General features: G+C 33.1%; 1 protein-coding gene and 1 non-coding gene across 5 annotated transcripts in view; one reads left to right on the forward strand and one right to left on the reverse strand.

Annotated features, from left to right (window-relative positions):
• PCDH9 (protocadherin 9) overlaps positions 1 to 26640 on the reverse strand; it is a 965083-nt gene that overhangs the window by 250205 nt on the left and 688238 nt on the right. The window lies entirely within an intron of this gene.
• On the forward strand, positions 13634 to 13762 carry LOC126016605 (small nucleolar RNA SNORA51). The gene has a single exon (XR_007498395.1). It is a non-coding gene; the product is annotated as a small nucleolar RNA SNORA51 (small nucleolar RNA).

The raw sequence follows: 26640 nt of genomic DNA on the forward strand, positions 1-26640 counted from the left end.
TGCTCAGGGATTACAGCTGGCTACATGCTCAGAAATTGTCCCTGGCTTGGGGTACCATATGGGATGCCGGGGGATCGAACCATGGTCCTTTCCTTGGCTAGTGCTTGCAAGGCAGACACCTTACCTCTAGTGCCACCTCACCGGCCCCCATTACATTTCTTAATACAATTGCTTGATTTTATATTTCAACGACAAGGATATACTTAACATTTCTCTCATGTTAATATTCCATTTATATTTTTATTAATTTGTGTTTTCATCTCTTGGAAAGTGTTGTATATTATTTATAGACAATGATAAAATATATGTGTATAGAAAGCAATTAGGAATATGGAAAATATATAGGTATATGTACATATATATATATATGTATATTTGAGGAATACAACTTTGGACCCTAATAACATAATTCTTTTTAATTAACTTATTTTACTAGATTATGCCTGTATTAGGCAATATTTTAGTTATGCATGTTTTACATATATTTATATAGAAAGAAAAGTTAGGAAAATATTTTAACAATTATAAATGTAAGGTTAACTATATTTCCCAGATTTAAGTATTTTATCAAGTTGCAGTTATTGATCTTTTAATAGTCACATTTCTCAGTTGTAGAAATTCTTCATAGATATGGATATATGCCAAAAGAAGAGTATGACTATGCATATAATCATACATTTACACTCAGATATTTATGTACCCATTTACATACATACATCAATATATTATATGTATATTATGTGTATATATATATATTTATGCCTACATATATTATATGCTAACATGTATGTATATATATAGAAAAGATATATTTAAAATTTTTTAAATATTTTAGACAATTGCAAAGAGCCTAGCAAAATTTTAAACCCTCAAATCTGCAGAGAAGGCTGGTAGGTTTGATGATCTGGGAAATAGAACTATTTGCTTTTTTTTCTCAGCGTGATGCAACATTTGAAATGTTTCTTTACGCAATAATATATTTTCTGATTTAATAAATGCTACCACATTATAAAAGATAATAAACTTTACTTAAGTTTTTTTATACAAAACAGTGGTCTCATAAAAATACATTCATATTCATTCTAGAAAATATTTGATTAAATGTCTGTGTCTAACTCTATAGTCTCATAATATTAAACACAACATATGGGATAGTCTTCTCCAATATAGTTTGTAATGGAATATATCAATCTCCTGGTAGCATGAGAGCTTAATCTCAGCAAAAATTATGACAAAGATATTTCCCACTGAGAAATGAATTCTCAACCTCTTTACACCTGGTAATGCTGCTCAAGTAGAGTTTGGGGAATGGGGGTTGAGGGTTTTAGGAAATGGAGAGTCAAATCTGGCTCTCACTAATACTGATCTTATGACTTGTAACTCTTAGAACACTAAGATAACAAAAGACAATAGGGTAATAATAGGGTGTAATAGGGTTCATATGATATTTGAGATGAAATGCAAGACCTTGTGCTTGCAGAGTACATCGAATTATATCGAATTATCTCCATTGATGATAAAATAATAATTTTCATATCAGAAATGATAACTAAAGTCATTAACTAAAAATGGGAGTTTGGGGCCTGAGCAGTGGCGCAAACGGCAAGGCATCTGCCTTGCCTTTGGTGGCCTAGGATGGACTGTGGCTCGATGTCCTGGTGTCACATATAGCCCCCCAAGCCAGGAGCGATTTTTGAGCACATAGCCAGGAGTCACCCCTGAGCGTCATAGGGTGTGCCAAAAAGAAATGGGAATGAAACTTTAAAATAATATAGGTGATTGTTATTATATGTGTGTGAAGGCAACAAAATATTTCAGTTCAATTTATTACATATCAATATTTAAAATACTAATTAATTTTTATCTAAACGTCTCAAAATAATATTTTACATTCACTGCCTCATTCCCTTATAAACATCCTCAAAATAAATCACTTTATAATAAAAATAATGACCATTTCTCATACATAACGACTTTATATTTTTAGTGTTTTGGTCCATACTTAGACAAAAATCAGGGATTGCTCCTTGCTTTGGAATCAAGAATTACTCCGGGTAGACTCAATGGAGAGCATAGGATGCCAGATATCAAATCCCTAAAAGCAGAGTGCAAGGCAAGTACACTACTTGCTGAACTATCTCTCCAACCACTCATTAAGGACTCTAAAGCCTCTTTTATTTTTATAACAACCAACATTACCTTGACCAAGTTCATGAAATTATTTCCTTCAAGAAGTCTTTATTTTCAGATCATTGAGAGATATTTTTTTTACATTTCCACACCTCTGGACAAAAACTACAAAGTCAATTTTTTCAAGTGGTATTATTAAATCTTTTAAAAATATGGGATTTTTCTATTTTTATCTCTGAAAAAATTCATACCTCTTTTTAAGCTATTATCAAAGCTCTATGTATAGTGCCTCCAGCTTTCTTATGTGAAGCATAGGTTTATATCTCTTTTGCTTTATACAGCACTTTGAGTATCATGCTATCTTTTTGCAAACTTAGGTCTTTTCTGTCTGAACTTTTGTTTCACCTGAGCACACCATTGACTTATACTTGGCATATTGCTAGCAGCTGACTACAATCACTAAGGCTGGACAAACATGTGGAATTACCCAGGTGAGTTCAGACAGAATTACTGACCCAACAAAAGATCATTTTATTAAATTTTTTAATCAAATCTTAACATACTTTATGAAATTTTGGTTGTTTCATTATGTTTCTATATATTTCAGTTTATTTCTTTCTACATAAGACCAACTCTAGGCTCCAGGCAAGACAATGTCTGTGTTGCCAACACACTTTTATTTTTCACACAGTCTCTGTTGTTGGTAATCATGTTTCTGTATTAAAGATCCTGGAATCTGTATATCCTACATTGAAGTCAGGATGTGGAGCGTCCTCTAGTTTCACCTCACAATTTAAAAGGCAATGCAGAGAGCACTGTCATGTTAAGCAGGTTTTTGTTGTTAAGTCTTCTCAGTGTTAAGGGAAGTCTCTTTTGAGCAGTTCGAAGTCAGAGCACTGGTAGGGTCTTCCCTGGTAGAGGATTGCTTCCAGGTGATGTTATAGACAAACTTGGATGGCTTCTCAGGTTCAGGGGTGAATGGAGAATGCCCATTCTTCTGAAGCATGTGCCAGCTCTTTGTGTCAATGTTCAGGGTGTAAAGTCCCGTTGCACTACAAGATTTGTGTGTTCCAATCTCTATTAGATAAGATCTTATTTGTATGTATAGTATTTTCCCATTTTAACGTGCCTATGCAAACAAGGAACAATGCCACATGACATTATCGGTGCATATGGGGGCCATAAGAAAAATTCGAACATTCCCCATGACATGGTTCAATCATAAGCATAAACTGGCTGAAAGTTCAAAGTTAAGATATTAGCAAGGGGACTTCTTCTGAGAATTCTGTGTATGGGTGATTATCCTTCCAGTGTAACTTTACCTTGTCATCTTTCTTTGCATCTTTGTTCTCATAATTAAAAATAAAAACTTAAAAAAAACATTCTCAACAAAGTAGAACAGTATATTGAATTATTTTTTGGAGAAAAATAAAGCACCATTCATGCAAACATGTCTATATGAAGTAAAAAATAAAAGGTAAATTGTAGGTGTACATAAACATATAACTTTGTTGCTGGTTTTACAAATGTAGTACTTCATCTTGTAAATAATATAGGAAATGAAATTTGATCTGAATAACATATCAAACTGCCAGTTCCATTCAGATAAATTAAATGTAACTTGTGTTGCCTGAACATAAACATAAAACTAGTTATTCCGATTTCTTTACATGGCAACTGAAGTTTAAAATTCTCCTAAAAGCTCTTAAGGATAATTTTATATTAGCTACCACCTAGGATACAATTAAAATTTTATGTACACTTGTGTTGAGAGCTGTCAGAAAACGCCTTAAAAACTTAACTACCTTTATGTTTCTGGATAAGAGTAATTAATACCCATTCCCGAAAGAGTAGCTCATATACAAAGAGAACTGAGGACTCCCCTTGGGTAAATTATAACTGCGTCATACCTCAGATAAACATAGACCATTAATGGTAATTAAAATTCATTTTATATCAGTGGTAAGCAGAAGGATCATTAAGGGTCATGCCTTTGTTCTTAATTATTTGGGTTATTGTTTTTTATTTAATTAGATGAGCATAATGAGTCTTTGGTTGCAGCATGATCTAAATTGAGCAACACACCTTGAAAGGCCATGTCTTTGACAACCTTGGCTCCTCTCAGACTCTGATGGGAGTGACATTGATCTCCACACAAGCACTAGATTAGCTTCATTAATTCTCATGAGAAATATAAACGGTGTGGGAAAAGGAGTTTTTGCTCAACTCCCTATGATTTGATCCATCTAATGTGGTATATTAAACATATCCTGTTGATGAAACGTCCTTCCTCCATGAATAACTCAGCCCAATCCATTACTGTAGTTTCTTTCATGTAAGATTTTGAAAATAAGTGCCCAGAATGCCATTCTCTCTTAATGCAGAGTCCCCAGAATCTCTTACATGTAATATATCTTACATTTACATGTAATACAAGATTTATCTCTTAAAGCCCTATCATTATTTTTTGCAAAGAAGTATGAGGAAGTTGGTGAAAGCTTCAATTAATAATAATGAATATGTACGTTTTTCTCAGAGAAATCAATGCTAAATTATCACAAACTGGGTTGCTATAACAACAGCAATTTATTCTCTTAAAAATCTGGAGGCTGGAGGTCAAGAATATAAGGGTCAGTAAGGCTGCTTTGAAGGCAAATAGAAAAATTTATAAAATCTCTGTCAAATTTCTGGACAGTGAGTTCTGTTTTGCCCAGACTACTTGCAGCTACCTGTATCCTTACTCTCTTTACCTTCTTTGTGCGATTTTGTCTGAAAAGTCAGTTTAATCTTTTTCCTCTCACTCATCTTTTATAAAAATTCATTGTTTGCAAGCTACATATTTAATGTAGGTGACTGTATCTTAACCGTTTAGCTCTGCAAAAGGAGTACTGTATAATTAAGTCACCTTCTTAGATTGTAAATAAGCATGCACGTTAAAGAAACCGTGTTCTACCCACCACAGAGAAAGCAAGTATTTAATTATAGCAAAAAGAGAATTAAGGTAATGTATCTGCTTGAACCACAGGATCTGCAGAGCTCTATGGAGTTTCCTTATCTGTACAGAGAAAATACAGAAACTTTTCTAGTTTTCAGCACTCACAATGTTTATTTACATTTTAAAAGCTAAGGTAAAGTTAATTATGGGAAAGTACTAAAAAATCACCAAGAGGAAAGATGAAAAGCATTAAATGAGTTGTATGAAAATATTGGAGCGTTCTAGATAAATAATTATCTTAAAAATAGATTATATTATTTATTCCAGCTTAAGGAGAATGTTGTGTAATGAACTAACCTATTTGAATTAATAACTACACTCTGTAAAATTAAGTGAGGATTAACCTTCACATTTTATCAATGAAGGTGTGATGAGATTATTTATTGTGTAACCTTTTTCCTAAGGTATAAAAGTCCATTTTGTATTTATATTATATTCTAATATTGTTCTGAATTTAATGTGTAGAATTTAGTTATTTCAATAAATTAATTTATATAAAAACTGACACCCTGTATAATGTATAGAAGATTCATCTGATTAGTTGAGAGACTTAAAATAAAAAAATGGAAATTTTGAGAAAGAAGTCTTGCATTAAAATTGCAATATCAGTTCCTACCTATGATTTACTATATTATAAATCCACATAAATGTAAAATATTTTTCAAATCAATTTGTTTTAGTGACATAAATGCATATATGTATTTATTTGCCTATATAATCTAATGGTCCTTTTTCTCTGAATAATCATTTCTAACTTAGAGGGCAAGATTCATCATTACACAGAATATCTACAATATTTTTAAATTTAATTTGATATACTTATTAAAAACAATTTTATATGATGTTTATAGAAAACAATATTGTCATAAATAGAATATTTAAACATATATTTAACATAGTAGAACATATACAATATAAAATTGTTTCCCAGCATATATATTCTTTTCAGTAGTATTATTAATTTTTGATAATTGACCGTGCTAGGAGGTCCTCGAGGCTTATTCCTGGATATGTGCCCAGGGATCATTTTTGGCAAGCTTGGGGGGGACTTTAGATGTTGCCAAGTATCAAACCCAGGACAGCCACTCGTACGGCAAACATCCAACCTGCTGTACTATTTCTCTGGTTCCTATTAGCCAGAAGTTTTATATCTTTTTCTTTATTCACTTTTTAAATTCTCACTAAAATAATGAGGTTCCAATAGAAGAAGATTAACTAATATTAAATCAATGGTACATTAAACTGTGAAAAGCAATGACATTCTTATTTTATATAACTGAAAGGCAGAATAAAATAATCAGTAGTCTGTAATTTGCACCACAAACGTATCTATGTGATCTGGTCAAATGTCAAATGAATATTTTTTCTTACATAGTTTTGAGAGCCCTGTATTAAGAAATGGGAAGCAACGGGTCAGTTAAACCAAGTGCTTTCTCAGAGAACTAAAAAGCTTTTCTTTTAAACAAATAACACAAATCAAAATTTAAAATAAAACAATGTTTCATAGGTAAGTGTTTTGTCTCTTAAGCTAAAAACATCTCTGGATACAAGTAAATCTCTCTGAGGTATTTGGAGAATGAAATGGAATAAGGAGCTCACTGTTCCCTACAAATTCATCTCTTGTTCAGATTTGGTGGGACATTATATACAACAGAAAGTTTCTTCATTCCAACTAGTCACATTTGTTTTGTTATTTATGCAGAATTAGATATTTCTGACTAATGATACTTCTATTGTTATTCAGATAGATACAGAACAGTTTCATTACTGATTTATTCAGTGTTTTGATACCTTACTTAAAATAGCTGCAAGCTGCCATGTCCACATCTGTCTATCTAATCAATATTTCTCAAGGCATATTTCAATAATTATATTCAGAACTCTAGCACCTTGAAAAACTTAATAATGAATGATAACAACGAAGGGACATGCAATGATCTTATCAAAAATTCCCAAGAAAATAAAATATATTCAAATTTTTGGTCAAAGTAGTTTTAAATGTACATATCCAAATATCCTGGAACACAATACATATTACATATGTATATACATATTTACATTGAAAATGCATTATTTTTTATAATTGATATTCAGCATTATCTGTCCAAGGATGCATAGTTTTTTTAAATGCATAGTAAAACACAAAATGTCAAAGACATGAGGTCCTTTATATTGCTCTTCAAAATTACTTGTTTATATTGAATATGTAAAACATATTTTATTTTATTTACCAGATATGCATACCAATTTTCATTGCTGTTTAGTCATTACACAGAATAAAAAATGTAAAGAATAATAGTAATTTTCAACAATATTTTTATATTTGTTTTTCTCCTTAGTGAACAAGATTGAATATTTTTAATGCTGATTAACCTAACCTTAGAATTTCTGTGGCAGAATAAGTGTAGAATACATTTATTAAATTAATAATTAAAATAGTTCAATAAACTAAATTTCACTAAACTATATCAGTAAACTAAATTTAGTAAATTCTATCAGTGTTTTGATTAGATGATGATGTTTTAGATATATATATCATATATATACCATATATATGATGATGATTTATATCTATATATCATAAATATGTCATGTATATGATGATGATTTAGATATATAAAATATGCATTTTTATTTAATATTTTTTCTTAATTTTTAAGAAATTAAAATAGCATTACCTAGGACTACTTAAGGGTTTTTGTTGTTGTTGTTGTTGTTTTATTGGCCACAGCCAGTGACACTCGGGGGTTACTCTGACTATGCGCTCAAAAATCTCTCCTGGCTTGTGGGACCATATGGGACACCAGGGATTGAACCCATGCCCGTCCTGAGTCAGCCACGTGCAAGGCAAATGCCTGATTGATGGGCCATCACTCCAGCCCCTATCAAGTTTTTGATCCAGTCACTCAGAATATCAGCTTTATAGACATTAAATTCAATTGTTCACTTTTAACTAATCACTTACTGTTGGTTATGCAAACAGCAGTTTCTAAAAGTTCTTTGTTCTTTAAATGAAGTGATGCTCAGGCTTGCTACCTTATACAGAATTTTCAGAGTTATGAGTGCCTTAGGGACATTTAATTTAAATTCTTATATGCCTGGGGGAATGGAAAGAAATAAGTTAATTTTACATTCTCTTTTTGAACTTGAATGTTTATTTTCCTCATTTGTTCATGGGACTGGACAAGGCTCTTGTTGGGACATTAAAAGTTAATGAAATGTACTTCCTAGTGACCATTTTCAGGCTCTCTCAATGAAACAAAAGGTAAATCTTCTTGTGGGCATAAAGATGACTGCATTTTACTCGACTACCATTATCTTCTACAAACTTCTAATTAACCCCTATATATTTTGCAGATGCAATTCTTTTTCTTTAATCTTTCTAAGAAAGGTTAACATGTTTGTGTAATTTACTCTCTATTTTTCAAAAAAAAACAACAAAACAACCCACATTTCTAATTATTGGTAATAGTTGATAGTTTTATGGAAAATTTTTATAGCTATTGTAAAAGGTAATTTCTTACAATTTATATAGTCAGATTTTTTTTTTTTTGGTTTTTGGGCCACACCCTGTGAAGCTCAGGGGTTACTCCTGGCTATGCGCTCAGAAGTTGCTCCTGGCTTCTTGGGGGACCATATGGGACGCCGGGGGATCGAACCGCGGTCCGTCCTAGGCTAGCGCAAGCAAGGCAGGCACCTTACATCCAGCGCCACCGCCCGGCCCCATAGTCAGATTATTATGCATACATTATTCAATAAATATTGTCCAATAACCTAAAGAATCAAATAAGAATCAAATATATGAACCCACAAATTAAATTGTTCATATTTAAGTAAAAGTTAATTACAAAATAATGTATGTTAAAAACTCTCCAGTTTATGGGACAAATCATATTTTTACATATATGTATATATGTGTTTGTTTTAAACCTTTTCCCCATTTTTCAAAAAAAATATAGGGCCCGGAGAGATAGCACACCTGCGTTTGCCTTGCAAGCAGCTGATCCAGGACCAAAGGTGGTTGGTTCGAATCCTGGTGTCCCATATAGTCCCCCGAGCCTGCCAGGAGCTATTTCTGAGCAGACAGCCAGGAGTAACCCCTGAGCAATGCCGGGTGTGACCCAAACACCAAAAAAAAATTATTTTGTAATTATTAAATATAAAAATCCAAAATTTAAAGTCCTTTAAAATATTTTTTTAACTTAAAGTATCAAGTACATTATCTTATATGGGAGCCATATGGCCCCTCTGAGTCCTCAAGATATTCCAACACAGCCACAGTTAAAAAAACTCACATAAATGTCAGAAATGAGGAAATGCAAAAAGACTAGGGAGTCAATCAGTAGTAACAGGGGTTCATAGAAAGCAAAATAAACTGCAAACAACCCATATGAAAAAAAGGTTGCAAAAATATACTGGATTGATATTATTAAAAAATATTCCACTTTAAAGGGCTATTGAAAAATTATATTTTTGGATTTGTGATGATACCTCTTTATAATTTATAAAGTTATTGCCCTTATATTTTCATTTTTTTCTGGTGATAAAACTATAGTGATATACTCTTTAAATGACCTACAATTGAACAATACAGACTTTAACTTCAGGGGAAAATGAATTAAACTTTTCTAAAGTGATTATAATTATAATTGACAAGCTCCTCTTTATATATTAAATAATACAGGAGTCAGAGCAATAGCATTGAGGTATGGAATTTGCCTTGTATCCTGCTGATCCAGAACTGACCTTGGTTTGATCCCAGGCATCCCATATGGTCCCATGAGACAGGAGCAATTTCTGAGAGCATAGCCAGAAGTAACCCCTGATCATCACAGGGTGTGGCCCAAAAAGCAAAAACACAGATAAACAAACAACAACAGCAACAACAACAAAACAGTATATGAGTAATGGAGAAATGATAAAAAAAAAAAGGACTTGTCTTAAACTCTGACAATCCTGATTTTTTATACCTAACAGGCTCTATCTGTATTAAAGTTCACCTTCCTATGGCATTCCTTCATGATCTTGTATTTTAAAGTAGAAAGACTGATTTTCATTTTGTTCCCAGCAACCTGCAAGAACTTTCTTTTTCTCACAAATAAACTTCTAAAACAATTATCCAAGAGGGAAGTCAGTGCACTAAAAGGATATGGCGGGGACTGCCCAGAGCAATTGGAATTGGGGATTGGATGTATGTAAGGCAAGTGCCCTGCCCCCTGTATTGTTTTTCTAGTCCATGTGTTGATAGTTCTTTTTTTATTGAATAATATCTTTATTTAAGCACATACATACAAGCTTGATTGTAGTTGGGCTCCAATCATAAACAGAACACCCCCCTTCCCCAGTGCAACATTCTGACCACCAATGCCGCCCACTCTATCTGTAATTGAGACAAGCATTCTACTCTCTCTCACACACATTAACATTGTCATGATAGTTGTTAATGTAGTTATTTAATTTTAAGGTCAAAATTGCTGTACCACTACCCTGTTTTATCAATTCACAGTTTTAATTTACTTTTTGTTCTTGTGATAATTATTGGTTGAATGTACTCCATAACTTAAGTAATTCAATTGAATTGAAAACCTACTAGTACTTAAATGTCAGAATTTATAGGAAAGAATCTTCATATTCTATGGCTTCTCAAAGTAGTCTAAAGATTTATGGTATGCCTTTAACATTTCATTCTCCCTTATGTCACTGAAATATATATTTGGCTTGGTTTGCAGCTGCCACATTGTATTTTACACCTATGTTGAGGTGAAAATCTGGGCAATGAATTATAAATAGAAGTCTCTACAGGATGTTTTAGCCCTTTTCTTTATCCACTCAACCTTTCTGCTATCTTGGATTTTAAGTTGACACAGTACATGCTGAAGCAACAAGTTCAAAACAAATACAGGTGCTCTATCCTGACAACACAGAGCCCTTTGCCAACCCTAAACTTTTATAGAAGATAACAATAATTATTTTATTAAAGCTGTGTACTGTTTTGTGGTATGTGTTCTCGTGTGTGTGTGTGTGTGTGTGTGTGTGTGTGTGACTTGCAGCTAAATGACATCTTCACACAAACAAAATTGTTGAAGCGAAGAGAGATGATGCTGACTAAACGGTCTGGCATTTTTATCAAAGAACAGTCATTCTTTACCTTTTAAGTAATTCACAAACACACTAGAGACACATTGGAAACTGAATGTTTACGACATTACAAATGATACTCCAGACTAATGTCCCTGATTTCTCTGCTACTACTTGTTTGATTAGTCCCTTGACACTCTTCTCAATAGAGGGAAAGGAAAGTAATGTATGACATTCTCAGAAATGTGGCTAAACTACTTTTACAAGTTTGTCAGCAGAGGATTAAGCTTGCAGGATGACTCTGCTGTTAAAAAAATGTTTGCTAATGTCTCCCTTTTAACAGCAAAGGGATTTACTAGCTGTGCATGTTTCCCTTTAGTTGGTCCAAAGTGTTTTGTCTTTGACGTGACATTATATCCCTTAATTCTCAAAAGAGCAGATCTAATTAAATGCTTTCTTCCAAAGGGAAATTAGATGGCTATTTTTTTTTTTAGAGTGGCAGACTTGAAGTATAATGCATATAGAATATGATTCGTAGCACTGGATCATTCACATAGACTAGCAGCATTTCTAGTTCACCAGGGGAGGTAAAGAAGCACCAGAAATTATATCCTCCCTGCCCTTCACTGGCACTGTCTCTGTTAAAAAGAGTTAACTTCAAAAGAATTAGAAAAAAATGTTACAAACAGGCTCGCGGAGACCTGGGAGAGGTAGCAAAACAGCTCTAGGACTCCTGTTGAATTTAAGACACAAGCACAGTGACAATTTATCCATTTAAAAAATTATCTGTAATCTGATTGAATCTACCTGATAAGACAACCATAATAATTGATGACTTAATGATATAGATGGATTATGGTCTTAAAGTTTAGTATTATGTGGAATCAATTTTTTTAATTTAAACTATAAAGTTTAAACTGTCAAAGCACTTACTTTTAATTATAATTTTCTTTCACTTTTTTTTTGACATTGCAAAGAGCATAAAACAATTTTTACCTGAATAGTGAAATAAAAATTTACAATTGAATGTAGGATTAAAAACTGCAGAACACAAATAGCATGTATTTTCTTATTTTAGTTTGTAAACTAGGAAAAACATGTTTTATTTTTTATTCTATTGGAGGAAGTCTCTACACATATAACTGAATATTGAATGAAATAAAACAATTATAAAATTAATTGAACAGCAAAAATATGTATATAGATAGATGAGATGTCTGTCCAATTCTATCACAGATAAACGCAGTAATTTAAATTATTAAAAAATATTTTGTGGGGCTGGAGAGATAGCACAGCGGTAAGGCTTTTACCTTCGCAGAAAGACAGTGGTTCAAATCCCCGCATCCCATAAGGTCCCCAGAGTCTGCCAGGAGCGATTTCTGAGCATAGAGCCAGGAATAACCCCTGAGCGCTGCCCGGTGTGATCCAAACAACAACAACAACAACAACAACAACAAATATTTTGTGCAAGTATACCCTATGTGCTCTCCACACCAATCATTTTTGAGATATATCCATGCCCAATCTCCACCATAACGGTGTGTGATGATACTGTAAGACACAATATTAGCCATATTACACCATACTTCCAACATTTAGTATACTTTTTACATATTCTAAAATACTTTATCATATCAGGTTTTCCCTACTTTGTTGTTTAATTCTGTGAAATACTTCTCAGTGAGAGTCTTTCTGGTAAAATATTCTTGTACTTTCCTAAGATGAATAGTTGCTTACTGGAATGTTTGCTCTAATATAATATTCTCTAATACAATTAAACTTTATTTGAATAACATATAGTTTCACCTGGAGTTCTCAGTTTATTACATATCTAATAGGAGACAAAATCAGATGCAATCATTTTTTTTATATATTATCTGGTCATAGCCCAGGTAACTCCTGACAATCAACATATATATTGGGTCTACTAATACTAGAGTTTAATGCATCTCCCAACTCCACTGTTGATAGTCAATCTTATGTTCAGTATTAGAAACATGATAAGAATAGGCTGTATCCTTCCTCCCCACTCCACACCAGCCTGTACTCTAGATAGGCTTTCTACTTCCGTCATTCAGTCAGATTTTGTTATGATAGTTCTCAGTGTAATTATTTCTGTGACTGCACTAAACGATCCCTGTGGTGAGCTTCATGTCGGGAGCTGGACCCTCCAGTACTCCTCTATTTTGTCTCTGAGAATCATTACACAAATGTTTTCCATTTTTCTCAAAACACATAGATGAGGGAGACCATAGATGAGGAAGGACACTTGGGATACTGGTCATGGGAATGTTGCACTGGTGAAGGAATTTTTCTATCTATCTATCTATCTATCTATCTATCTATCTATCTATCTATCTATCTATCTATCTATCTATCTATCTATCTGTTTATCTATATTAAAAAATAAAAAAAGAAAAGAAAAGATAAGGCCTCCTAATTCTTACCACAGGCTGAGTTCTTTACACTGTATAGAAAGAGGAGGTACAGTAAATGCACCCCATATACACTTCAACCCAGACCCTTTGCCTGGTCTGTATTGTGAATTGGGGGACAATAAAAAGAATAGGCTATATACAAAACATTGAATATTGAACTTAAATGATACTTATACTATCATTGATGGAAACCTTACATGTGAAAAATACTAATATACTCAATATATATATATATATACAACTAAACCATAAATATAAATATTTCTAAATAGTTTAAAAGCTAAATTTTCACAAATTTTCCTTTAGTGAATGTTTTTTGAAAATTTTATTTTATATAGTTCTAATAAACAATATAAAGCAAATAATTTCATACTTGCCACAGGGATCAGAAGGAGGGTTGGTGAGAAATGAGATTATGGTGTGTAGAAATGTCATTTTAGTGGTGTGATTGTTGTTGGGACATAGAACATTAGAAACACATGTACTATGAGCAATTTTGTAAACCACTATGTTTAACAAAGTAAAGTAATTTCTTAAAAATGAAGTTTTATATTCAATTTGTAAGAAATATATAAATTTACCAAGAAGTATCTCATTGACATCTCTTAAGATTATTGAGTCTATCATTTAATAAACACATTTAGGGCCAGACAGTACAGTGGCAAGGTAGCTTTCCTTGAAAGTAGTTTAGACAAGTTTGATACCCAATATTCTATATTGTCCCCCAAGAACCCCAACGAGTATAACTTGATTACATAGTCAAGATTATTCTTTGCATATCACTAGATATGGCCTAAAACATAAATGATTAAATATATAAATGAATTAATGTAATACATATATATGTGAATAATTCATTTATCTTATACTTTTAAGGTAGTTCCTTTTTAGTTTTAATTGTAAAATTTTATCTAAGTGAATTATTATTTATTGGAACCCAAATTATTCTATTCAATTCACTTAGATTTTATAAGGCTTCCTTAGAGTTTTCTGAACATTCTATCTTTTAAGCACTTTAATAGTCTTTGGTTCTAAATTGCTCCCTATGTAAAAGCTCTTGAGATGCATAAGAAACGTCAGAAGGACATTTCTGGGAAAAAATGATTAGTCGAAGATAGACTTGGGAGAACACTCATTGCTTATAAAACTCTGTTCCTTATTTTAGGGCCTCAATAACACTTTCAAAAAAGCTGAGCCAATTGCTAATCAATAGTAATTACATTTTTTCTAACTCCTTCTTTAATCACTAACAGTAAGTTTTAGAATGCCACATACTTATTTTCTAAGCATTAAATATATAGTTATAATTTGAAATTAAACAGTAAAATTTTCTCTATTGCAATTTCATAGTCAGAACATTTGCAGAAATTTTAATTGAATAAGATGTTTTCCAAAAAGATTGTTTGTTTGCTTATTTTGTGGCCATTTATTTTGTAGCATCCCAGAGATGCTCACGCTTTAGTCCTAGGTATGCACTAAGGTTTCATTCTGGACTACCTCGGGTAGTGATCTGCATCGTCCTCACGCAAGTCAAATACACTATCATTATATTTTAAACTCAGCAACCAAAAAATTTGGGGGGAAGAGGTTTGGGCCACATTGTGTGACACTTAGGTGTTACTCCTGGCTAACTGCTCAGAAATCACTCCTGGCTTGGGGAACCATATGGGATGCCTGGGGAACAAACTTCTATCTGTCCTAGGTCAGATGCTTGCAAGGCAAATGCCTTAATGAAACACCACCGCTTTGGCCCCCAAGAAGAAATTTTTTAAATCATAATTTCTGAAAGAGTAAGACAATAAAATATTCAATATTTGCTTAATTTTATTGAATTCTCAAAGTCATAGTTAGATATAAATTATAATATGTAATATTATATTTAATTACAATAAATAATTAAAATCTACCATACTAGCTTAAGTAATAAGATCTGGCAAATAAAAATAATGTTGATCGTTTTATTGGTTTAGAGAAAATTTGTATTCTTAGAATTGCTGTAAGGTACAATATTTTTAATTTATTATAAAGATAGTACCCCAGAAATTACTAGCAATTAAAGATTAATATAAATTTTTATCTCTGGACCCTTGACCTCACTTTATATGCATTGTTTGTTTTATTTTGCTTTCCCAAGGATGAGCTTAAGAAGAAAATATTCAGAAAATAATGGTTAGAAAATTTAAACATCTGACCACTCAACAATTAAACTATAAAATTAATTTCTCTATGTAAAAATAAAGGAGATTTGCTTTAGGCTAGATTTTTTCAAAGACACAAATATCAGTTCTTTTGCTGAGAAGATGTCACAGAATGGAATAATCAATATTTTACTTCCCAGGATATTAAATATTTCAGAATTTTCAAACCTAAAAAACAGTGGGCCAGCGCAATAGCGCAGTGGTGGGGAGTTTGCCTTGCATGAGGCTGACCCAGGATAAACTGGGTTCAATCCCTTGGGTCCCAACCAGGAGCCAGGGGGCCAGAGCCAGGAGTGATTTCTGAGCGCAGAGGCAGGAATAACACCTTAGTGTCACCGGATGTGGTCCCAAAAGAAAAACAAAATAAAACCTAGAAAAAATTTGAATAATATATTTTTTAATATTTAAAATAATTTGGGACACCAATCTTCATTGTGTAGTTGTTAAGTTAAACACATATTCAGTGGGGCCAGAGAGAGAGAGCATGGAGGTAGGGCATTTGCCTTGCAAGCAGAAGGGTGGTTGTTCGAATCCAAGCATCCCATATGGTCCCCTGAGCCTGCCAGAAGCGATTTCTGAGCGTAGAGCCAGGAGTGGCCTCTTAGCGCTGCCGGTGTGACCCAAAAATCAAAAAACAAAACAAAACAAAAATCACATATTCAAAAAGTTGAGTAAGAGCTGCAGATATTGTTCAAAGAACTGTTGCATATGCTTTGCATGTGAGAAGCATGCGTTAAGACCCTGGCACCTCTATAAAATTCTTTACGTAGCATTTTAGCAGTACTTGAGGTGGACCCAAAACAACAATAAATTATGAAGGTGAACAATTTATGTATAACCATATAGTATAAAATTTTTGAGAATCACAATTCAAGTTTAGAATTCTGAAAACAAATGATCAAAAGTGAAAAGATGTTCAGAGTTTCATAAGTTGAAAATTTAAAATCAATATTTTTGTTTTAGGTTCACACCCACTGGTACTGAGGGCTTATTCCTTGGTCTGAGTTTAGAGATCATTCAAGTGGTTATCAGGTAATCAGAATGGATCGATCAATTTCATCCAAGGCAAATATGCCTTACCTGCTGTACTATCTCTTTGGTATAAAATTAGAATGAAATGTAATATAAATGTGACAACATAAAACATATTTTATATGAATTTCTACTAAAATGAAATATAAAAAAACAAAAAATAAAATAAAAGTATAGCATATATTAATTATTTTAATATAAAAATCAAGGTTAATATAATTAGACGAGTTAGAAATAGAAATAGTTCAGTGAAAACAAATCATGCTGTTAAATTTTGAAAATATTTCACCACTGACTTTCAGAAGGCATTTTACAAATAATCTAAGAGGACATCAAAGTGATTTAAAAGCTATCCTTTTGGAATACCTGGTCTATAAAACTTTAAAAATCTCTGGAGACATTCTGACCTTGAAAATCTCTGGAAAGAATTACAGCAAGTCCAATATTATTGTTCTTTTTGTTGTTAAAGTATGATTGACACATATTAGTATATTCTTATATTTGAAATATAAGGTCTAAATTAAATAAGAATTTTTTATTCAACCTTCACCATTAAAATAAATCATATTTTAAAAGGTTTGCATGTACTTTTCATATCAGTGTAAATGATAATATCGTATAACTTTATAATATAAAAAGCCTGAACATTTATTGTTGTGATAAGCAAAGATATATTTTTTTCTAATTTTACATGACCTCAGTAGGTAATAGTTTTTTAAATTACCAAGCAACTAGAATAAGCTATAGTCTTTCCTCATCCTGCAACTATTCAACTTAAAACATAATATTCTATATTTATTTGAAATCATGAGATTGGAGAACAAAATCTTTCATTAGCAAAAAAATAATACATCACATTTGATTGGTCAATATAAATCAGATAACTCCATTGAATTGAATAAAATTTGGGAAAATAAGAAAATAGGTAGATTTCTTAGTGTAAGACTCCTTTCATTTCAGTAACGTGTATGCTTAAAATTTTATATGTGGAAAATGATATTTTTGCTTTAAATGCTATTGCAAAATGCTGATTACATGAGGGTATTTGTTTGTGATGAGTACCTCATTGCATAATTTTATCAGAATTATTTTAGTATATGTGCTGCAGAAATGAGCACAATTTCATCATAAAGATTTTAAAGTAATGAGGTTGGAAAATCCTTTGTTTAAAAATATCATACTCATCTGTCTATTTAGACAAATATTTAAACTATAGTTAATATAGTAAAAACAAAGAAATCATATAGATATTTTGTTTTGTTTTGTTTTGTTTTTGGCCACACCCAGTGACACTCAGGGGTTACTCCTGGCTATGCACTCAGAAATCGCTCCTGGCTGGGGATCAAAACAAGGTCTGTCTTGGATCAGCCATGTGCAAGGTAAATATCCTACCTTTGCACCCTATTGCTCCTGCCCCAGATTTTTATATTACAAAGAAAATAATAATAACCTAAAGGCACCCTTGAAGTCAAAAGGCCAGAAACCAGGAAACTAAATGTGTACCAGGTAAAATAAGATAGACAAATACGCTTTTATTATTTAAAACAAATACATGAGAGCCTTTCTTCTTCACAAAGATAAAGAAGTTATCAACCCTAATGGTTGATGTAAATGCTTAACACTGTTTCTACAGATTACAGGTCGATTTTAATTTTGCTTTACAAATTACAAAGAAGTCCATCAATAATATTATGTGTAAAAGACACCCTTATGCTGCTGAGGATGTAATCCACCTTTTCAAGTTAAAAAAGAATAGAGAAAAATAAAGTATAATATTTATCAACAGATAAGGTAGATTAATGGAGTTTTTGTAATTACTGATGAATATATATATAAATGGGAGCCTATCATTAGTTCTGAAGAAAAGTAAAAAGTATAATTTCTTAGTTTCCTAGTAATGTCACCAAAAACAATAAATATCACTGAGACTTTAAAATCTAGAGTATAGCCTAATTTGCAAATTTGTATTTTAACACTATTTCATATTAAAGATTTGTCTTTCACAGAAAATTATAAAACCTCAGCAAAACATATGCATCCCATCTGCTCATCAATATAGATGTTATGTATATGATTAAACAATAATTTACATTGCTTTCTCTTTATTACAAGGAAGCCACCTTTTTCCTTTAGGTTGGTTAGAATAAAATGTCTTGAAAAAATTTGTGAAACAATTTAAAAAAGTAAAGTTAAAAAATAAATACATTGGGCCAGAGCAAGTACAATGGGTAAAGCAGTTTCCATGTTTATTTTGAAACACACTCCACATTGGTTCTTCCAAGTCACACCAGGAAATGCCCTGAACACAGTTTACACCCTGTGACCACACATACAATGACCCTGTGACCCCAAACAATCTATTCTATTAAAATATAAACATTCATAACATATAGACTTAAAGTTGAATATGATTATTAGGAAAATAAATTATACTATTATTGCATCTCCATATGGACATATGCAAAAAGTATACATTTAGAGCTGGTTAAATTATGAACAGAAAATGAAAGTGAATGGAGTCATCTATGTCATTATTTCTTTCGATTTTAATAGCACCCTGATTTTGTAAAAATGTATGCAAGTGAAAATAAAATTTCTCTGTGGAGCCAATCTGCAAACTATTTCAAAACCTTACACTGGAAAAAAAAAAGGCTTTCAGTTTTCTGTGATTTCAAGAATTGTGTTGAATCAAAGGAAAAGAAAAAAGAAGAAAGGAAAGGTAAGGTTATGTCCTATAGCTGTACTGTAAGTAGGTATAGGGGAGGTAAACGTAGTCTGGACTCCTATCTGCTCTTTTTAAAGTCATTTCAGAAGGCCTCTGGTGAGATTTCGTTTTCTAAAAAGTACGCATAAAGATGTTTCACAAGGGGCAAGTTAAAGAGTTGCTGAGGAAGAAAATACCCCCAAAGCCCTCTTTGGCACAGACAGAAATAAAAACCTTTCTTCCCTCCCTGAAACTTTTAGAAAGTGCCCTAGTACACAATCAGTTCCTCTGGAGCAATTGGTGAAGTCAGCGCCTCAAGCAGAGAGGGCAGGCGCTAACAGTAAAAGAATTCAGTGATCCAAAGTATGGGCTTAGTCTGGAAAATGCTAGATTCCCTTCAGACCACTCTGGAAGCAGTCAGCCAGAAGCTAAAATTTGGTTGTCAAGACTCCTTGGGGCAAAGGTTCAAATGGCTTATTCTATAAGTTGTTCTTAGGATTGTTTTTAATTGTAATTGAGGGAAATAAAATTCTGTACTCCAAATGGAAGTCAGTCAATGAAGTGAGACATAATTACCTGGCGGTTGTTGGATGTTCTTAATCTGTGTTTCAATGACAAAGCTGACAAGTACAGAGTTTTGAGGACTTGAGAAGTGAGGTCAGGAATCATTCAACAATTAAGAATGGAAACTGTCTACTTAGGTTTTTTATGTGTGTAGTGAATTTAAAACCTGTTGTTTCTATTAACAAGATTTACCTTTTATCACAAACCTGAGGGGAATTGTCAGGAAGGTAAAAAAAAAAAAAAGGATCTACTTCCATTTACTGGTTTACATCCATTCTGTTTAAATTCTGAATAAATTCCTGGCACCTGTTAGCCCTGATGATCTAGAGCTGTCTAAGAATAAATGTGAATAAATGCCTAAGAGTTATATCTCTTGATCTCCTTTATTTTATGTTCATAGTAATTTATAATTTATAAAATTTAATAGAAGGCATGTAGTGCTATTTTATCATAGAATATATGCTAAATTATAATTTGTAATTTACCCCTACATAGCTTTTAAGGCAGAGCATATCGGTATTTTTTAAATTTAATTGCTTTGTTTTAGCACCATATTTTTAAAATAGTTCATTGTTCATCATACAATGTATACCATCCTTCACCAGTGTACCCTTCCTGTCACCAATTCTCTTCCATTCCCACCCCACTCTGCCTTGCTCTAAGAAAGACAATTTGATTTTCTCTCACACTCCTCCCTCTTTCTTTATTAACACTGTGGTTTGCATTGCTTTTAATGGACAGGTGCCTTGCCTGTCATTCTATCTCCTTTCACCAAATTCTTATCCAGAGTAATCAGTTAAAACTATCATTATCCTAGTAGACTCTTCTCTATACTAACAATATTAAACTGTCTTCATGGCAAGCTTTCTACTCTAGGCAGGACCTCCTGACCCTTATGTCTATTGTCACTGGATATCATCCTCAATGTCTTTTATTGTCCTTATTACCTATATATGAGTTATATTATTATATGATGATTCCTTTTAATCTGGCCAATTTCACTTAGCATATGAATATCCATGTCTATCATTGTTCAAGCAAATTTCATGACTTTATTTTCCTAATGGCTGCATAGTATTTCATTGTGTAGATGTGCCACTGTTTCTTTAGCCAGTCTTCTGTTGGCACCTGGATTGTTTACAGATTCTGGCTATTGTAATATAGGTATTTTAATGCTCTGGAACTGGAATTTACAGAGAGGAGTTAAGAAGCTATTAGAAATAAAACAGATGAATGAGTGTGAAAGAAACAGATGGAGGTCAACTCTAGGGAGGCAAATTATTTTAGTCTAACTACACCACCTACATACTCAAAAGTTTTAAAATTTAAAAAATTTTACCCAGCATTTTACCAGTTCATGAACTGAAAATAAACTAAAAGTAGAGGTATCCAAAGCATGTGTTCTCAAAATAATTCTGTTTTATATGTATTGGAGAAGCATTCCCATGTATGCCATGCATATATATGCTTGGTGCCCAATGAACCTCTTAAAATATTTTTTTCTGAAAATTCCAATATTAAAGAGTGCTCACAATTGTGCTGAATGTGTCACCTCCTTTAGGAATCTCTTTCCCTGATCTGGGCTTTTTGTGTGCTTATTCTGTCTAAGCACCTGTGTCAAAAGTCCGCAGGCATGCTTGCAGCTTTCAATATTTTAGATGCCTTGGCAAATGCTTGGGATTTTTCTATTGCAAAATGAAGTGACAGGTGTGTAGCTGCCCTGCCTGCCTGGGCTGTGGAGTAGATCCATTTGGCATGTCCAATGACACATTGCAAGGTGCCAGATCTGTGGCTTCTCTCCTCTCCTTGTGCTGGTAGCAAAGGTAGTCTCTCTCTATCTCTCTCTCTCTCTCTCTTTCTCTCTCTATCTCTCTCTTTCTCTCTCTCTCTCTCACTCACTCTCACTCTGTGTGTGGGTGTTTGTGTGTGTTAGGGTGTGTTCTTTCTACAGCTCTTGAACTAAACACTGGTCTCTTCCTTGAATGTACTTCTCTGCCCTAACTTTTACCACCTATCCTGACTGCTTAGTGTATATCAAATTACTCACTTGGATGTCACAATAAGTTACATATAAACTCAAAGAAATGATAAATTAAGGGCCGGAGAGATAGCATGGAGGTAAGGCGTTTGCCTTTCATGCAGGAGGTCATCGGTTCGAATCCCGGCGCCCCATATGGTCCCCTGTGCCTGCCAGGAGCAATTTCTGAGCCTGGAGCCAGGAATAACCCCTGAGCACTGCCAGGTGTGACCCAAAAACCAAAAAAAAAAAAAAAAAAAAAAAAAAAAAAAAAAAATTTGGGGCTGGAGAGATAGCATGGAGGTAAGGCGTTTGCCTTTCATGCAAGAGGTCATCGGTTCGAATCCCAGCGTCCCATATGGTCCCCCGTGCCTGCCAGGAGCAATTTCTGAGCATGGAGCCAGGAGTAACCCTGAGCACTGCCGGGTGTGACCCAAAAACCACAAAAAAAAAAAAAAAAAAAAAAAAAAAAAAAAAAATGATAAATTAAAAGTGGCTGCAACTACTATTAGATCTCAGAGTTAAAAGGGAAGGACCGGCCTACCATATGAAGCTTAGCATGAAGAGTGGTGAGTTCAGCTAGAAAAATAGCTACACTGACAACTAACATGACAATGGTAGTGAGTGAGAGAAAAAGAATGCCTGTCTTGAAAACAAGCAAGGGGTGAAAGAAGAGGAAAATTGAGGGAATTAGTGGTTGGAAGGTTGCATTGCTGAAGGAGGGTTTTTTTTTTTATAATTGAAATCTAACTACAAACACGTTTGTAATCATGGTACTTAAATATAGATTTCTTTTTTAAAAAAGGGAAGATTGAAGACCTGTTTATCTTTTTGAGGTAATTTAAATTTCCTTTTTTGAATTTTTTCTAACTTACACCATAGATACTTTGTCTAAATATTACCACTGATTTTTTAACTATAAACTGCCAACCGCATTACCACCTTCTCTACACATAAAATCCCATCTAACATGAGCCCAAAGCTTAGCCAGGACTTTTGAGTTTAAGAATTACAAACACCATATGAATTACTACTTGACCATAAAAAGGAAAAGAAATCTTCAAACATACAATAAAATATGAATCTATTATCATCAATGACATCATTATTCCTGATACATTTTTTCTTCACTCAGCATGTAGGCTGCTGTGTTTTACACATCATTAAACCTTTAAAGAGTTCCTAGTTTTAGACACAAATAGATTTCACTAAAGCAGATATACTGAATGCATGAATGGTCAGAGCAATGCTCTCTACTTTGCGTATATGAATGTAGAAATGTGAAACTGAGTCACAAGGCCACAAAGTCACCAAAAACGAGAAATAATACAATTTATCTAGCAGGTCATAGTTATACTCTTCATTATATAAAATCAAGTGTTTGTATCTATATCTATATATATGTATATTTATCTGTATATACTTTTTTTTTTTTTTTTGGTTTTTCGGCCATACCCGGCAGTGCTCAGGGGTGACTCCTGGCTGTCTGCTCAGAAATAGCTCCTGGCAGGCACGGGGGACCATATGGGACATCGAGATTCGAACCAATCACCTCTGGTCCTGGATAGGCTGCTTGCAAGTCAAACGCCGCTGTGCTATCTCTCCAGGCCGGTATTTATCTGTATATACTTACATTATAAATTTAGATAGCAATTTCCTAAACTAAATTTACTACAATATAACACACAACTTTTTCTTTTCTAATGAAATTAATTAATTTTGTAATATATTTTTTAATATTTTAGAATGTCTTGGCTTAAAATTAGTTAGCAGAGATAGCATTCTCAACTCTGATGTTTATATCCAATTAAATATTTACATATTAAGAGTAAAACTTCTAATTATTCATCTCATCTCTTTCTGTGTAAATATATTAATTTCCTGTGCTACTTCCAAATTCTCAATATCACCATTTTCTGTTCAAGAGTGAGTCTAAATAATTAAAAGTTATTCTCCATTTATATTTCTCCCCACTATCCTCAAATAAATGTGTGATATTTGCAAATCCTCTTGTCTCTGCCTCCAGAGTATATGTGGAATTTCCCTAGCAACTATGTCTTTAATACATACTTTCACCAAAGACAGTCTACATAGTGGGCAATTAATGTATATCCTAAATTGTTATCATTTTTTTTACAGAGGTACTCCTAAAAATCTATCTTTAATCCAAGTTAGAGTGATCAATCAAGATAATAAATGGGAAAAAAAATCACAATTGAGGGCCAAAGCTATAATGCAGAATGCAGGGCTCTTTGCATGCAGCCGATCTGAGTTCAAATCTTAATATTTCATATGGTTTCCTGATTCTTCCAGATGTGACCTCTGAGCAGAGCCAGAATTATACCCTGAGAACTACTAGGAGTTGTTCAAATCAAAATGCACAAACACATCTATTAATAAAAAACTTTATTTTATTTAACACAACATTATTTTGCTTAAAATAAAATCTGAAATTTTACTTTTCAGATCAAGATGTTATAAAACACTTCACTAGAATCTATATAAATTAGACTATTATCTATAATAGTCATCCATGATGACTATCTATAGTAGTTCATCCCCACTTACAATCTTCATTTAGTATTTTCATCTGTTCTTTAAGAGAGGTTGTTTCTTTTTTTTTTTTTTTTTTCTTTATCTCTTGGGTCACACCCAGCAGCGCTCAGGGAATTACTCCAGGCTCTGAACTCAGAAATTACCCCTAGCAGGCTCTCAGGGGACCATACCGAATGCTGGGAATTGAACCAAGGTCTGCTGTGTGCAAGGCGAACACCCTACCATTGTGCTTTTGCTCCGACTTGAGAGAGGTCTTTCAATTCTCAAAACATATAAATGACCCTAGTTTTGAGGCTATCTGTCAAAAGCATTGTTAAAATAGACATATTTTGTGTTTATGGTTGTACTTAAATGTTACTTCTTAGAGAGTGACTCACTATTCAGTCAGTCTAGATTAGTAGACTAGCTGCCTACTCTCTCTTCCCTTTTGAAACTTATTGTCCAGTTTTATTTTCAGTGTGGAAAGGTCCTTTTTAAAAGAATTATAATGAAATTTTAAATTCAAGTTTTGTTTTCAATTAATTTTACTCTTCTTTGGCAGAATCCTTTGTGGTTGCTATTATTCATACATTTTCCATCCTGTCCTCAGGGGCTCAATATGTGATTTCACAGTCATGCTTGAGAAACAGTTATGAGATGAATCAGGACAAATGACAAAAAAACAGACATGTACATTCACAATAACTATAACTATACACAATAACTAATATACACAATAACTTGCTGGTCATAAAGGATAAAGACATTTTGATTTTTCTTTTTTTTACATTTAATTTTTCTTAAAACCCATATATGAGTGAGACCATTCTGCGTCTTTCTCTCTCTCTCTGACTTATTTCACTCAGCATAATAGATTCCATGTACATCTGTGTACAGAAAATTTCATGACTTCATCTCCCCTGATGTCTGACATTCTTGCAATAATTTTCAGAAAGAAAGGAGAGGAGGGCTGGAAGTTGCAGCCCACTTCATGAACCTCACCACAAAGAGTGATGAGTTTAGTTAGAAAAATAACTACATTGGGAACTATCCTAATAACTACATTGGGAACTATCCTAACAATGAGAATGTATGAAGGAAATAGAAAGCCTGTCTAGAGTACAGGTGGGGTGGGGTGGGGAAGAGAGATAGATATTTGAGACATTGGTGATGGGAATGTTGCACTGGGGATGGGGGGTGTCCTCTTATATGACTGAACACAACCACAATCATGTTTCTAACCAAGGCGTTTGAATTAAAAATATTATTTAAAAAAGATATTTGATTTATGTATTTTATATTTTATCAGATTTTTTGATAATATATTACCTGTGTTTAGTATATATTTTAATTTTTTATATCTAGCAGAAAATACTGAAGTAGGTGTTGGGGAAGATATATAGTGTGATGTCATTGAAATGATAAATGAATTGTCTTCTGAAAATGCAAGATCTTTTTTAAAAAATAAGGCATATTTTTCTGTTTTATTTTTTGTTATTGGGCTTTTGTTAGTTTTTCTCTTTTGCACATGTGGCTGTGTCAGTGCATACTCCTGCTCTGTGGTCTTTGTCTTAACCAAGGTTTGCTACATAAAAGAGAGTGCCTTACTTGCTGTGCAAATGTTCTGGTCCCAGAGACCTAAGTTTTTATGTTAGTTATTTAAATGATCTCCTTTGAAATTAATTTATTATTCATTTTAACATCCCATTGATGGGACAGACGAATAATATAGTAAGTAGGGCAGTTTGGCTTTCATACATCTGGGCCTGGTTAAATCCCCATCATTCCATATGGTTCCCTATTCTTCAGAAGTGGTCCCTGAGCTCCGAGCATTGAGAAACCACTGGCTGTGACTCAAAAACTAACATATTATCTCATCACAGTTTTGTTTTATTTAGTTTAGTTTAGTTTTTGTTTTGCTTTGGGGCCATAACTGGCAGTGACCAGAA

Source organism: Suncus etruscus, chromosome 8 (assembly GCF_024139225.1).
Source record: "Suncus etruscus isolate mSunEtr1 chromosome 8, mSunEtr1.pri.cur, whole genome shotgun sequence".
NCBI lineage: Eukaryota > Metazoa > Chordata > Mammalia > Eulipotyphla > Soricidae > Suncus > Suncus etruscus.